Genomic DNA, 9340 nt, shown 5'->3' with positions numbered 1-9340 from the left:
TCTGACTCCTGTATGTGTGCCAGGATTCTTTCCAGGGGTTCCTGTATGCACTGTGATATATGTCTTTGGAATCACAGTACACAGTTACTCTATAACCTCAGGAATTTCTCACAAATATAAAGCAGATTTGTGCCATTTGTACAATGGCTAAAACTTGGCAGCAACTGCCAAGCTTTGGAGTCTCCTGAGGTTTGGAGACACTTGTCCAGCAGAGCTCTTGCTTTCTCTGTCAGTGCTTACAGAAATGGTGGTTAAGCACTGGAACCGACTGCCCAGGGAAGCAGTGGATTAAACATCCTTGGAGGAGTTCAAGAAATGACTGGATGTGGCACTTGGTGCCATGGTCCAGTTGACAGGATGGTGATTGGTTGAAGGTTGGACTTGATGATCTCAGAGGCCTTTATCAGCCTAAATAATTCTGTGATTCTGTACAGCCTCATGTGTCGTTTTGGTCCTTGTGGTCTGAGTATGACCAGTGTAAAGGAGACAGGAAGCCTCTTCCCTTCCTTGCAGCTGGGGAAGAGACCCTAGCCACAATGCAATGAAACGTATTGCTCATGTTTGGAATCATACACTAATTGTAAAATGTTGAAAGCAGTTTTCACTTTGCAGAAAGAAAAAAAAAAACAAACATCCTGAGAGGTATACCTTCACAAGTTCACTTTAAATGGGCTCCCAGCCAATGACACGAAGATAGAGGCCTCAGAAGGAATGTGTAAAGCGAGAAGCAAAACCATTTTTTGTGAGTGTTAAGTACTAAGTGTGTGAAGCGTGGACTGGCGGTACCTTGCTAGAAGGTGCTTTGCCTTGCAAGGACATCTTGTCCTCAGCTGTCCAGGGTGGCTGCTACAAGGTGTCACTCTGTCCATATGTACAGGTGCCCGCAGTGCCCCCAGGCATGAAAGATGCCCCTTTTGAAGCTGACTTCAAGTTCCCCACTTGTTGACCTTGGCAAAACTATCTGGGCAGAGGCCAGCAGTCCTGCCCCCCCACCTCTCTGGCTGTGGCTTCCCAAATCTACAGGTTGCAGTGACAGCTACCTCGGCCATAGTGCACTTTTGCTTTGATTTTCTGGAAAAAATATGGGAGCTTGATACAAGCCCAGCTGTGAGCATGAGTGGGGCAGATGGCAAAAGGTTAATAGGCACAAAGAGAGGGTGACCTACTGTGCACTGACCTTGATTGTGTACTGACCTGGGAAGCACCAGGAGCATGGGGAGCACTGAGCTTCAGGTCCGAGGAATCTGGCTCTGCTCCAGGATTTCAACTTAGGGGAAGAATCTGTTTTATGGTGGCCTTGGATAGTCTGCCACAAGCTTCAACCAGAGCATCTGGAAAGGGGGCAGGAAAGCAGAAGGCATCTGCTGGATCTCGGCACTCCACCTGGGACAGAAGACATTTACTCAAACTCTCCCTTGTCTGTGCTGTTGCTGACAGCTGTTTGCGCTGTCAGTATCTGCCCTAGACCAGCCAGAAAATCTTCACCTTTATTCCTTGTACCTGTGTTATGGTTTGTATCATACAAATGCAGTTCATTTTAGTGGATGTTGCTTGCATGAAGCTTTAAAATTTTGTGTGGTCTGTGACAAACTCCGAATTTCCCTGTGGAAGAGGGTGTGAAAAAGTTTGGCTGCAAAGAGCCATCAAAAGACTTTTTCATTATTTGCATCACAGCTGCTCCAACTGGAGGTCAGCCCTGCCTTTTCATACCCTGCAAGCTTTGCTCCAACACATTCCAGTCACTGTCGTTTTGAGTGACAATCTGTTAAAAAAGGGAAACATCCTTAGTAACAATCTAATTGCTAAAAATACTTCATCAGAGAAGCCTGGGAGAGTTATATGTGAAATACTTCTTTGAATTTTAGATTTTTAGATTTTCTTTTTACTGATAAAGTAAAGAATGTATGACTTTGTTTTTATTAAACCAAAGAAAAACTAAATTATCTAGATTTCATTTAAAATAATTAAGGGAGATACAACCAGTGTATTTTGATGCCAGGGCTCAAAAGTGGTGTCAGGGCAAAAGAAGTGATGAAGAATGAATGAAAAGAGCCCATTGGAATCTTAATGCTTTTTAAGATCCCAAAGAGGAAAGCTGATATATTTAGCAGTCAATGCTAAAAAATATCTGAAGGCAGGAATTAGTTTCTTAGAAACACACGAAACTGAAATAACCCCACAGTCCCACAGTCATTAGAGAAATGTAATGAGTTTTTGCCTTAAGACATAGAGGATCATTTAAGTAAAAAAAACAAAAAAAAGAGTTAAAATATACATAAATAATACAATGGAAGTGCTGCAATCTTACCAAAATTTTTCTCATGCCGGGAAGAGGTGACATAAGTATCACTAAACAATATGGATTTTGAATGCTTTGATTTTTATTATGAAATCTATTTTCTTAAATGCAAAGATTGATCTCTCTAGTTTTGCGTCTGATAATCTTAATCTAATATATTCTTTTAGATATACACAGAAGTTTTATATAATGAGGGTGGTAAAACACTGGAACAGGTTGCTCGGAGAGGTGATGGATGCCCCATCCCTGGAAACATTCAAGATCAGGTTGGATGGGGCTCTGAGCAACCTGGTCTAGCTGAAGATGTCACTGCTCATTGCATGGGGGTTGGATTAGATGATCTTTAAAGGTCCCTTCCAACCCAAACTATTCTGATTCTATGAGATTGTATACAATTTTGGAGTCCTATCCACTCATTATCTGCAGCATGCACTTGCTATTCCAACTCAAATATATTAGGAAGCCCAGAAAATAGATTCTAGAGTTATCTGTAAGATGTTACTGACCCATTCAAAGTCAACATTGCTTTATTTGGCTTGAGCAATTAAAAGAGAGTATTAAGAAATAGTAAATAAGATTTAAGAAAGAATTGGTGCATGGGATTAGAGCACAGGGGAAGCAAATAAATCCTGGTTGGCATAACACTGTCTTCTTTACAAAACTAGAACCTAAGAGTACATCCTGTAACATGAGACAAGGCTGAAAAAAGGCAGAGATCTGCTACACTGAACAAAGGACTGAAGAGGTAAAATTTGAAAAAGTAAAATTATCAGAGTTTTAGACTGAGGCTAAAGCAGAATAGGAGGTTAAAAGATGAGGATTGCTTGAACAAAAAAGCCTGATTTTTTGTTTGTTTTTAAAGAGAAGCAAGTTGAGCAGCATTCCAGTATGCTACTACTTTTATAGAATTCCTTGTAAAAACAGCTTTTTTTTTTTATGGGTGACAGTCCAGTATCTGAAAATATCTTCTCAATTGCCCTTAAATAATTTTCCTTGATGTGCATGTCAGTGAAAAACGGTATCTTTCACCCTTCTTACAGTTTTTCATTCCAAACAGCAGCAAAGTTTATGACAGTTTCTCCAAAATGTCTCCAGTTGTCTAGGAACAGATAACTGAAAGAATGCAAACAAATAACCTTGATTCACAGACCTCTGCTTCTTTTCAGCTTATCTTGACAAGCACCCAAAGTGTCCAGGCAGTTCTTTTAACCCTTAACATTGTAGAATACAGACCCACTCTTCTTGCAGTGAATTTCATGAATCTTTAGGATGCAAAATAAAATATTAACACAAAATTTGTGTGACAAAGGTTGGCTGTATATCAATAGCAGAAGCAATAGCACTGGCAGTACTGATGTATTACTAAACCTATTTACAGAGAAGGATCTGCTTCGACTTAATGTCATGCCTACCTGTGCTGGTTTAAAGGTAAATCAGCAGGGGAAATGAACCCAACTCAAAAGAGAGATTATAAGTCAGAGTAACAATTTAATAAAATAATATAATAAGTACGATTATACAGACAAACAATTGGTTTTAACCCACAAAACCCAAATGTATAACCCAGCACCCCGGGGCATGAACAGAGTGGTGTTCGTTGGGCCCCCTGAGTCCGAAGTAAAAGGAAGGGGAAAACCTGTTGGTGAGAGTGCTGTTGCAGCCTGGTCAAGAGTGATGGTTGCAGTCCGGTCGAGGGTGGTGGTTGCAGTCTGGTTAAAAAGTGGTGGTTGCAGTCCAGTCGAGAGTGGTGGTCTGCAGTCTTCCTCTGGATCCCACGAGAAGTTCCAAGACTCCAAGATTATATATTCTCCAGTTCAGGCAGGAATGCCCAGTACCTCCCTCAGGGCGGGGAGTTCCACAATGGGTGAGGACAGGGGGCACCCTCCTATCTCGCAGGCCTCTTAACACCCAGTTTATACCCCGAGGAGTCAGGCTGCTCTGAGCAGAGGGTGTAAACAGTCTATTGATAACAGTTTCTGGGAAATGGCATGGAAGGCTATAGAATACACAGTTTTGGGTTACACTCATACAGTGATTAACTGGTCCCAGCTGTTCTAACTAGGGCACTATCTCAAAAACAACATTGCACAAGAACCCCCATCCCAAGACATTAAAAAGCATCAGACTCATATTCCACTGAAATCTAATTATCCCATATATAATTCAAGACAGTAACTGACACAGAATCACTTGTTTAGCTATAGTAATTTTATTCTGACTTGGTCACTCATGGTCCAGAGCTTGGTAAAAATGTGCTTCTGTGAGTAGAAGAGCTGCTCAAGACTACTGTCACATGCCTTTATACATAGCCTCAAGCATCTACATAAGGCAAGAAGAGTTTTTGCTAGACAATATTGCCCCAGTTAAAATTTTTTTCACCCTAGTTTATAGTTAATTTTTATGAGCTCTGAAGGAAAGCAGGTTCTGGAAGCTCATTATGAGAAAATAACTTTGAAGTCCATATGTTTTGTATTTATATCCCCTCATCATACCCTGTGCATACAGTCCTGTCAGGTAAACAGTTGATATTATTAAGTCCACTTTCTAGGACCCTGGAGCACCCAGATGAGCAGGATGATTTGTACAAGGCCCTATAGGACACGCTTAACAGAATTTGGAATCAGAGCTCTTCCTTTTTTTCATCAATATGTTAACCATAATATCACTCCTGTACCTAGAATATGGGCAGTTATTTCTACAGACCTTAAAACATCTAGTTTCACTTCTGAAGTGTAGGGTGATCGACCAATTTAAGGCCATGGTGACGGTCCTGATCGGTTATGGGAAACACCTCAGGACCTGGAGGGGGCATTCTCAGAAACCCATTGTCAGATGATAATGGGTTACACAAAAAGGGACAGAGACCCCGATGGCTTCATTAAAGTTCTCAACAAAATTGGGAGACTTCACAGAAACAGACTGATAGGATTAATGAAGGATGGAGTGTTATGGAAGTAGCATGGCCTTTCTTCGCAACATCCTACACCGGGAACCGACCCTTAGGCCTATGTCATCTGTCTATCACCCCAAAAGTTAGTACTGACTATAGTCACTCATACTGCCTAAGGAAAAAAAGTATGAAAAGAGATCGGACAGGAGCAAAAATCAGGGAGAAGTCCCATCATTCCTGAGGAGGTAACTACGAGCTGCCCTGTCTCCTTCCACTACTTCGGACACTGCAGGGGTGAGCAACCATTTACTCTGCTTTCTTTAACTTGATCTTGCCTTATACCTTATAGATTACCATCTTTCATCTTTACCCCATAGATACCTTATTTACTAATTGTACTTTACTACTTTTCTTTATAGATACTAATTTTACCTTGCCCTACACCTTGTAACTTACCAGGTATATATCTTACTTTATATTCTTTTTTGTTGTTGTTGTCATCCTATATTGTACTTTATTGCCGACCCGTGGTTCGGGGTTTGCTTTAAGGTGGGCATTTCCTTATCTTAGTCAGTTAAAATGTATGTTAGTGGGAAGTGGTTATATTCTTTCTTTTTTGCTTTGTGTTAATGGGTGTGTTTAGATTTTGTTCTAGTCTTTGTAAATTGGCCTGTTGTGGAGGGGGGTTCCTTGAGTCTTGTATTAAGGCTTAGGTAGTTGTGTTGTTTTGTAGAGTGTGCTTCTGGTTTTTGGGATGTTTTTTATTAGTTAAGTGCAATCGTGCAGTTAAACATTTTCACCGGAAACGCGAACCCTACAGTAGTTTGTCACATACTTGTATTAATAAAAGTTATTTCGTGAGCTGCTAGAGTTAGTCCGGTTTGTTTCTGGTGCTGGCAGCATCGTAACTTGTAGGAGAACTTTGCTGAGGAGGTTCTGCACTGCTATTAAGTGCCATCCCCGTATCAGGGTATCAAAAGTCCTGTCCATTGCAGTGAATCCATCTAATGAAGGGCCTATTTAAGTGAGGTGCACACAGACTGTTTTGGGTTTTAAAGGGCTTTGATATTCTGGGGACACTGATAGCCAATGAAAAACATATTAATACAGGTGGGACAAGAAATCTTTGCATTTCTGCCCCTTTTCACATGACACTAAGGAACAAAAAAATGCTCTGCTGTACAAGCTGAAGATTTGCTACACTCCAAGTCTTACAGGAAAAATGGGACACACTGTATATGTGGAGTTCCCTTAATGCAATCTGTGTATTGGAACTTGGTTCCCAATTGTTCAATTTTCTATTCTTTCTTTTATATCTGAACTGGTTTAACAAGATTATCTTCCTGTACTGACCATTGTGGTTTGTCCTCATAGCCTGGGATGTCTGGTAACATCCCATTTTTGATTCTTGTACCTCCCATTTTGTTCTAGGATAACAGATAACACAGTCAACAAAAATAACTTCATGTTGTCACAATCACCCAAAACTATCCTAAACCCAACCTGACCACTGGATAATTGCTATCACTGCTAAAATCAGCTGAAGTCAGCTTATGCCAACATAACCCAGACAAGTGATGAGACCCTGCCCTGTCAAGCTGGTGCAAATCCAGAAATTAGGCTTTCATTTGTAATAGCAAAAATGGTATTTACTTCACTACAGACTAAGTCCTGATTCTTAGGGAGGGCAGTGGTGTAGGCAAGGCAGTCTGTATTTGTCCTTTGCAACCACACCAGAACATTACTTGTTATCTCTTCTTTTCATCTGACATTAAAAACTGTCATAAGCAGAATGCTTACACAAATTGATCACACGTTGCTACCAAGGCAGCATTTTCCACGCTCCTAAAATGGTATACAGATGGAATTTATGAAACCACATTTATGCCAATTTTTTTTCTCCCATTACAGTAACTGCATTGTTGCATGGTGCTTAGATTTTTCCAAGGTACTGTTCATGGTGATGCTAGTTTTTCTGATATTCTACTTATATTTTCCTTTGAAACAAAAAAAATCTTCTGGACTAATCAGGAAGTATGAAACAAAAGGCCTGGGTTTTTTCTTTCATTTTTGTAACTTATTTCCTGTGTGATTGTGTTCAGAATATAACAGTACCTCTATAAAGTATTTTGAGAGTTCTGGATGGTATAATACTACTGCATAATGTTGTATGTATTCTGTCACTTTTTTTTTTTTCCTTAGGGATTTAGTATATTCTGAAAGATTTGATTATTTTGGCCTAGTCTCAGAGGAAACTTAAAATGAACTTAAAAGTACTATATTAACTATATAGAATTATTATATATTAATGGGAATAAAGATAAGAAAAAACAATTTTTAAATTTTATACAGGTGTCTTCATCTTCAGATATAAAAAAGACATTTTTTACAGTCAGAACAATCAATTACTGGAAAAACCTGCCCAAGGATCCAGAAGAGTCTTCCATCACAGAAAGTTTCCAAGATGCAAATGGACATGATGCTAGATAATTTCATCAAGGCTCCCTTTCCCACCAAAAATTGGATGAGATGAATTCTGGAGGCCCCTTCCAACGTGGGCTCTTCTATGGTTCTGTGATTATTATGCATGATTGTACTGTAGGGAAAAATAATTGTTTTCTAATATTTTCATTGACAATAAATACTGGGGGTATTTACTTTTTATTGTGACTAAAGTCTCATTTTGATTTTGCTCTTTAGCTTACATACTTTACAAGAACAGACAAGATAAGTATGCTGAAGTTTCAATACCTCAGCCTTTCCTCTAATAGATGAATTAGCTCTTGAGGGACATTTGAGTGCTGGGCTAAGAAATCCCTAATGACCTCTATTTTGCTGAACCTTCTAAGGTAAAATTAATTAAAAAAAAAAAACCAAAATGCTTTATTTCTAGAAAGAAGTGAAATGGAGGATAAATCATACTTTTTCACCTCCAGTCAGTGCCCTGCACGCTTTAAAATTTAGAAGTCACATTTTAGTAAATAGGTAACTATTCTGTTACTGGGCAGGGTCTGGAAAAATTTTACCACTGCTGTTCTCAGGGTATTTAGTTTCTCTTCAATGGACATCAAGAGTAGCAAAAGCACCATGGATTTCAGTCAGCCAAATTTTCATTGTTGAGTTTCCCTTGAGCAGAGAGACCATGCCTCATTGACAAGAAAGCCTAAAACAAATAGTTACAAGTCCAATCAGAGAAAAATCCCTTGCTGCAATATAGGCTATATTCCATAACTGGAAGAACACCATGACCTGCAGAGTTACATAAAATTTGTGTCAGATTCTGCAGAAATTTCTGGGGATTTTAAACAATTTTATCTGCAGCAAGTAATTCAGAATTTGTTGTCTGCTTGAGCTGTAAGGAAGTAGCTTTGTAAACCCATAGGAGTTAAAAGAGCCATGGAAACCTTTCTGAGACATTTCAATAAGTAGTATTCAGATGTCAATTAAAGAGATCCCTGCTACTTTTGAAGATAATCAGAGCTATATTGTCTTCCTCTAGCAGTATGACAGTAAATGTGTAAACCAGATGTGCCTTTTTCAGATAAAGCTCTTTTCTTGACAAACTGGAATGGACACAGACACATAAGCAGTGTTTTTCACCACTTCCTATGTGAATGAGAGGGTTGGGTGTAGTCCTTGGAAAGGAGTAAGTAATTCAGGAAGAGAAAACCTGCCAGCATCTCCAGATGGCAAAAGTCTAGGTACAGACCAAGTAAGCTGGAGGAAACATCCCGCACGGATGGAAGAGACACAGGTGCAGTGGCTGGATGCTCAGTTGTACAGGAATGGCCATGTCAACCATGCTGTACCCCTGAGATGGAGAGGATCACCCTGGCTCCATTGGAAAGTCCTGAAGGATGGGTGGCAGAAGGTGTCCTTTTTAGTAGTCACTGTCATGATCTGGTTTTGAGAGTTTAAATCACATAAGGGGACGAGTGGAATTTGGAAAAGCTGTTTGCACCCTTGAACTCATCATGGCGGTGCCCACTGTTGTCAGTAAGAATAAATACCTTCTGCTTAAAACCTGGCATGGACTCATTACAAAAACAAACACAGAAAACCTGCCAATCTCTCCTGGTATTCAGCCAGGAGTGTGCTGGTGCTGAAATCTAGACGGGAACATATTTGAATTAGTTGCCCTAGTAATCCTG

The sequence above is a fragment of the Pseudopipra pipra genome, chromosome 1, assembly GCF_036250125.1.
Source record: "Pseudopipra pipra isolate bDixPip1 chromosome 1, bDixPip1.hap1, whole genome shotgun sequence".
NCBI classification, from domain to species: Eukaryota; Metazoa; Chordata; class Aves; order Passeriformes; family Pipridae; genus Pseudopipra; species Pseudopipra pipra.
The sequence above is the reverse complement of the archived record's forward strand: the minus strand, read 5'-3'. Positions refer to the sequence as shown.